The 7,297-nt window shown below is 37.7% G+C and overlaps 1 long non-coding RNA gene and 1 pseudogene across 2 annotated transcripts in view; one reads left to right on the plus strand and one right to left on the minus strand.

The window, feature by feature from the left end:
* Positions 1-7,297, plus strand: part of LOC144313297 (uncharacterized) — a 62,407-nt gene that overhangs the window by 18,687 nt on the left and 36,423 nt on the right. The window lies entirely within an intron of this gene.
* On the minus strand, positions 4,698-4,794 carry LOC144315074 (U6 spliceosomal RNA; annotated as a pseudogene).

A 7,297-nucleotide genomic window follows, 5' to 3' on the forward strand; every position in this document is an offset into this window, starting at 1 on the left:
ACAGTGTAAGAGTTCCCTTTTCTCCACATCCTCTCCAACATTTGTGGTTTCCTGCCTTGTTAATTTTCCCCATTCTCACTGGTGGGAGGTGGTATCTCATTGTGGTTTTGATTTGTACTTCCCTGATGGCAAGTGATGCAGAGCATTTTCTCATGTGCTTGTCTATGTCTTCCTCTGTGAGATTTCTGTTCATGTCTTTTGCCCATTTCATGATTGGATTGTTTGTTTCTTTGCTGTTGAGTTTACTAAGTTCTTTTTAGATCTTGGATACTAGCCCTTTATCTGATATGTCATTTGCAAATATCTTCTCCCATTCTGTAGGTTGTCTTTTAGTTTTGTTGACTGTTTCTTTTGCTGCGCAGAAGCTTTTTATCTTGATGAAGGCCCAAGAATTCATTTTTGCTTTTGTTTCCCTTGCTTTCACAGATGTATCTTGCAAGAAGTTTCTGTGGCCAAGTTCAAAAAGGGTGTTGCCTGTGTTCTCCTCTAGGATTTGGATGGATTCTTGTCTCATATTTAGATCTTTCATCCATTTTGAGTTTATCTTTGTGTATGGTGTAAGAGAATGGTCTAGTTTCACTCCTCTGCACATGGCTGTCCAATTTTCCCAGCACCATTTATTGAAGAGACTGTCCTTTTTCCAGGAGATAGTCTTTTCTGCTTTGTTGAATATTAGTTGACCATAGAGTTGAGGGCCCGTTTCTGGGTTCTGTATTCTGTTCCACTGATCTACGTGTCTGTTTTTGTGCCAGTACCACACTGTCTTGATCATCACAGCTTTGTAGTACAACTTGAAATCCAACATTGTGATACCCCCTGCTCTGGTTTTCTTTTTCAAAATTCCCCTGGCTATTCAGGGTCTTTTTTTGATTCCACACAAACCTGAAGATAATTTGTTCCAACTCTCTGAAGAAAGTCTATGGTATTTTGATAGGGATTGCATTAAATGTGTAAATAGCCCTGGGTAGCAGAGAAATTTTCACAGTATTAATTCTTCCAATCCATGAGCATGGAATATTTTCCATCTCTTTGTGGCTTCCTCAATTTCTTTCAGAAGCATTCTGTAGTTTTTAGGGTATACATCCTTTATCACTTTGGTTAAGTTTATTCCTAGGTATCTTATGCTTGGGTGCAATAAACCTGAATGGGATTTTGGTATTGATTAATTTCTCTTTCTTCAGTCTCATTATTACTGTATAGAAATGCCACTGACTTCTGAGCATTGATTTTGTATCCTGCCACATTGCCGAAATGCTGTATGAGTTCTAGCAATCTTGGGGTAGAGTCTTTGGGTTTTATAGGTACCTTACCATGTCATCTGTGAAGAGGGAGAGTTTGACTACTTCTTTGCAATTTCAATGCCTTTTATTTCTTTTTGTTGTCTGATTGCTGAGGCTAGGACTTCCAGTACTATGTTGAATAGCAATGGTGAGAGTGGACATCCTTGTCGTGTTCCTGATCTTAGGGGAAAGGCTCTCAGTATTTCCAACCATTGAGAATGATATTTGCTGTGTGCTTTTCATAGATGACTTTTAAGGTGGTGAGGAATATTCCCTCCTTCCCTACACTCTGAAGAGTTTTGATCAGGAATGGATGCTGTATTTTGTCAAATGCTTTCTCTGGGGCCCCCTGGGTGGCTCAGTGGTTTAGCGCCTCCTACAGCCCAGGGCCTGATCCTGGAGTCCCAGGATCGAATCCACCTTGGGCTCCCTACGTGGAGCCTGCTTCTCCCTCTGCCTGTGTCTCTGCCTCTCTCTCTCTCTCTCTCTGTGTGTGTGTATGTGTGTGTCTCATGAAGAAATAAAATCTTTTTAAAAATGTTTTCTCTGCATCTATTGAGAGTATCATATGGCTCTTGTTTTTTCTCTTGTTGATATGATCTATCACGTTGATTGTTTTAAGAGTGTTGAACCAGCCTTGCATTCCAGGGATAAATCCTGCTTAGTCACGGTGAATAATCTTCTTAATGTACTGTTGGATCCTATTGGCTAGTATATTTTTGAGAATTTTTGCAACTGTGTTAATCAGGGATATTGGTCTATATTCTCCTTTTTGGTGGGGTCTTTGGTTTTGGAATTAAGGTGATGCTGCCTTCATAAAATGAGTCTGGAAGTATTCTGTCCCTTTCTATCTTTCGGAACAGCTTTAGTAGAATATGTTTTGTTTCTTCTTTAAATATTTAATAGAATTCCCCTGGGAAGCCATCTGGCCCTGGACTTTTGTGTCTTGGGAGGTTTTTGATGACTGCTTCAATTTCCTCCCTGGTTATTGGCTTGTTCAGGTTTTCTGTTTCTTCCTGTTCCAGTTTTGGTCGTTTGTGGTTTTCCAGAAATGTGTCTGTTTCTTCTAGATTGACTAATTTATTGGTGTATAAATAAATTGCTTTATTAAAATATTATAATAATATTTTTATTATTATATATATATAAAATTACATATTTTTTTAATTTTAAATTTTGTATTTCATTGGTATTGGTTGTGATTTCTCACCTTTCATTCATAATATTATAATTTGAGTCCTTTCTCCTTTCTTTTCAATAGACTGAATAATGGTTTATCTCTCTTACAAATTCTTTCAAAGAACCAACTCCTGGTTTTGTTGATCTGTTCTACAGTTCTTCTGGTCTCTACTTCATTGAGTTCTGCTCGAATCTTTATTAACTCTCTTCTTCTACTTGGTATAGGTTTATTTGCTGTCCTTTCTGTAGTTCCTTTAGGTGCAAGGTTAGTTTGTGTATTTGTTTTTTCCAATTTTTTGAGGGATGCTTATATTGTGATGTATTTCCCTCTCAGGACTGCTTTTGCTGTATCCCAAAGATTTTGAATGGTTGTATCTTCATTCTCATTAGTTTCCATGAATCTTTTTAAATTCTTCTCTAATTTCCTGGTTGACTCTTTCATCTTTTAGCAGGCTGCACTTTAACCTCCATGTGTTTGAGTTTCTTCCAGATTCCTTCTTGTGATTGAGTTTAAGTTTCAAAGCATGGTGGTCTGAAAATATGCAGGGAACAATCCCAATCTTTTGGTATTGCCTGAGACCTGGTTTGTAAGCCAATATGGTCTATTCCAGAGAAAGTCCCATGTGCACTTGAGAAGAATGTGTGTTCAGTTGTGTTTGGACCTAAAGTTCTGTAGATATCTGTGAAATCCATATGATCCAGTGTATCATTTAAAGCTCTTGTTTCTTTGGTGATGTTGTGCTTAGAAGATCTGTCATTTGCCGCAAGTGCTAGGTTGAAGTTTCCTACTATTAGTGTATTATAATTTAATATGTCTTTACTTTGGTTATTAATTGTTTGATATACTTGGCAGCTCCCACATTAGGGGCATAAATATTCATGATTGTTAGGTCTTCTTGTTGGATAGACCCTTTGAGTATGACATAGTGTCCCTCTTCATCTCTTACTACAGTCTTTGGGATAACCTTTATCTGATAGGAGGATTGCCACCCCAGCTTTCTTTTGAGGACCATTTGAATGTTAATGGTTCTCCACCCTTTCATTTTCAGGTTGGAGGTGTCCTTAGGTCTCAAATGAGTCTCTTGTAGACAGCAAATGGATGGGTCTTGCTTTTTTATCCAGCCTGAAACCCTGTGTCTTTTGATGGGATCATTTAGCCCATTCATGTTCAGAGTAACTATTGATAGATATGAACTTAGTGTCATCATAATACCTATTCAGTCCTTGTTTTTGTGGGTAGGTACTTTGGGCTTCCTATTTATCTTACAGGGTCCCCCTTAATATTTCTTGCAGAGCTAGTTTAGTGGTCACATATTCTTCCAGTTTCTGCATCTCTTGGAAGCTCTTTATCTCTCCTTCTATTATGAATGAGAGCCTTGCTGGATAGAGTATTCTCGGCTGTATGTTCTTCTCATTTAAGACCCTGAATATATCCTGCCAGCCCTTTCTGGTCTGCCAGGTCTTTGTGGAGAGGTCTGCTGTTAATCTGATATTTTTCCCCATATAAGTTAGGGATCTCTTGTCTCTTACCACGTTAAGGATTTTCTCTTTATCTTTGAAATTTGCAAGTTTCACTATTAAATGTTGAGGTGTTGAACGGTTTTTATTGATTTTATTTTATTTTATTTTATTTTATTTTATTGATAGAGGATATCTCTATCTCCTGGATCTGAATTCCTGTTTCCCTCTCCAAATTAGGGAAGTTCTCAGCTATGATTTTTTCAATATGTAGATTTTTCCTTCTCAGACTATCATTTATTTCCCTTAACCTTTCCTCATGGTCTTTTAATTGTTTTTCTCTTTTTTCCTCAGCTTCCTCCTTGCCATAAACTTGTGTTGTATATCTCTCACTCTTTCTTCTACCTCATTAACCCTCATCATTAAGACCTCCAGTTTGGATTGCATCTCATTTAATTGATTTTTAATATCATCCTGATTAGATCTAATTTCTGCAGTTATGAAGTCTCTTGAATCCTTTATGCTTTTTTTCCAGAGCTACTAGTAGCTTTATAATTGTGCTTCTGAATTGACTTTCTGATACTGAATTGTAATCTAAATTCTGTAACTCTGTGGCAGAGAGTACTGTTTCTGATTCTTTCTTTTGTGTTGAATTCTTCCTTCTAGTCATTTTGCTAAGTGCAGAGTGGCTGTATGAGCGGGCTGAGTCAAGAATATCAACCATGACCTAAGTAAATTTCACCCTAGATGATTCTGACAAGGCCAAAGACCAGAAGTTGAAAAAATATGGAATGCTGCATGTTATCCTTGTGCAAGGGCCATGCTAATCTTCTCTGTATCATTCCGATTTTAGTATTTGTGCTGCTGAAGTGAGCACCATCACTTTGGTTCTCCAAATGGCTCTCACTCTGGCTCTTAGCTAAGAGCTCTGTTCAGGTACTTACACTCCCCAAACCACAGCTTACCATGATCCCTGCCTTAATTGCTATGAGCCCCTTTCTCCCTCTCCATCTCTGATGCTTGAAAGTCTTATGCTATTTATTTCTTCAGTGGTCCCTGTGAGATGAGACTGAAGTGTAGGCATCCTTAGAAGCACTCATAACAGTGGAGAAGCTGGATATCCTCCTTTGGGCTTTTTCACACTGGAGAAATCAGAGGTTTCTGGGAGTATATCTTTGTGCTGTACTGCACTGGTTTTGGGAAAGGGTGATTAGGTCAAAGTAAAACTGCTCCCTTTACCCTTCAAATGCATTATTTTATTTTATTTTTTTCTGAGCCAAGTAGATACTCCAGCCTCATCCTTGGTTCTAGGACTTTCACAAAGATGCCTTGACTATAGATACTCCTAGTTGGTTTTTCTCTGAGGGAACTGGAGAAGATCATTTTTCTTGCCATCTTGGTGATATCATTATGACTTTTATGCTTAAAAAGGCTTTCTCTATCCATGTTCATATAAAATTCACCTATATTATCAACTATATGTCAGTAGTTTCATTGTTTCACAATTATGCCTTTAATTCATCTGAGAATTTATTTTGATAAATGTTATGAGAAAAAAACCCTTTTTTTCTTTAATAACTAATCACTTTAACACTTTTTTATATAGACATACCTTATTTTATCGGGCTTCACACAAATATTTTTTTTTTTTTTTTTTTTTTTTTTACAAATTGAAGTTTGTGGCAACCGTGCATTGAGCAAGTCTTTTGGTGTTATTTTTATTTCAACAGCATTTCTCACTTCATGTCTCTGTGTCCTTCTTGCAGTTCAAACTTACTCATTATTACTTAATTTGTTACGTGGATCTATGATCAGTGATTGCAACCAACTGAAAGTTCACATGATGGTTAGCATTTGTTAGTAATAAAAGTATTTTTATTTTTTAAAGATTTTAATTATTTATTCATGAGAGATGCAGAAAGAGAACGAGGCATAGACCTAGGCATAGGGAGAAGCAGATTCCCTGTGGGGAACCCCATGTGGGACTCCATCCTGGGACTCCAAGATCATGCCCTGAGCTGAAGGCAGATGCTCAACCACTGGACCACCCGTGCATCTCAGTAATAAAGTATTTTTAAATTTAAAGTATATACATTGTGTTTTTTGGACATAATGCTATTGCACACTTTTAATAGACTTCAATATTGTATACACATAAACTTTATATGCAGTGCAAAACCAAAAAAAAATTCAGTTGATTCACTTTCATGAGATACTTGCTTCATTTTGGTGGTCTGGAATTGAAGACACAATATCTCCAAGCTGTGCCTATAAATGCAATCTGGTTCAATTTATTATAATTTGTCACTGAATGATGTGTAGCCCTAGGTGACGAAATCTGCATCTTGATCCTGGTGTCTTTCTGTTGCTAGCACTTAATGATGTACATGTTGAGTAGAATCAGTCAAAGCCCAAAGCTTTACATATACCCAGGGATCTGTTTTTATGTTGCCACGTCATTAAACCATGCACCTACTTGCAGCTGTTCACCCAACAATGAATACATGTGACTACATTCATTAAACCTACCTTACTAGTTTGTTCTTACATGGGAATCTCTCCCTTTAGAAACAAGTAGCTCTCTCTATCTTGCAGGATTAGGACTGACAAGTTCAAGAATCAACTTTTCTTTCAGTATAACAAGTAAAGGAAGCTAACATCATTATTTAGGGTTGCTCCTGGCCTATGTCTTCTGCGATGCTTCTCTAATTCTAATTTGATGCCTTTTTTTTTTGAAGAGTATCCCTGGACTCTGGGTACCTCATTTCCTTCAGGTTTGGGTTATCTGACTTTTCTATCCAAGTATTTATTACTGCAGACTTGGAAGTAATGCCCCTGTATCCAGATCTGTGGCCATCTAATTCCTACTGAGAGGATTCTGATTTGGGAACCAGAGAATTTGCCTATAGGTGGCAGTGTAGAACAGAGTTTCTGTTCTTGCATTAATTTCCCGTGGCTGCTGTAACAAATGATCACAAACTTGGAGGCTTTAAACAATAGAAAACAATTTTTCCAAGTTCCAGAGGCCAAAAGTCTGAAATAAATGTCACTGAGCCAAAAGCAAGGTATTGAGAGGGTACTCCCCTCTGAAGGCTCTGGTAGCTGCTGCCATTTCTTGGTTTGTAGTCACATCACTCCCATCTTCTGCCTCCATGGTCACATTGCTGCCTCCTCTAGTGTCTGTGTCAAGTCTCTATCTGCCTCACTTTTGTAGTGACACTTGTGATTGCATTAAGAGTTCATCCATTTAATTCAGGTAATTGCTCCACCTCCAGATTGTTACTTTAATCACATCTGCATAGGCTTTGCTAAATAAGATATCAGGTTTTACAGGTTCCAGGGTTTAGGACCTGATATCTTTGGGGGCCATTATTTAACTT

Source organism: Canis aureus, chromosome 5, assembly GCF_053574225.1.
Source record: "Canis aureus isolate CA01 chromosome 5, VMU_Caureus_v.1.0, whole genome shotgun sequence".
Classification (NCBI taxonomy): Eukaryota; Metazoa; Chordata; class Mammalia; order Carnivora; family Canidae; genus Canis; species Canis aureus.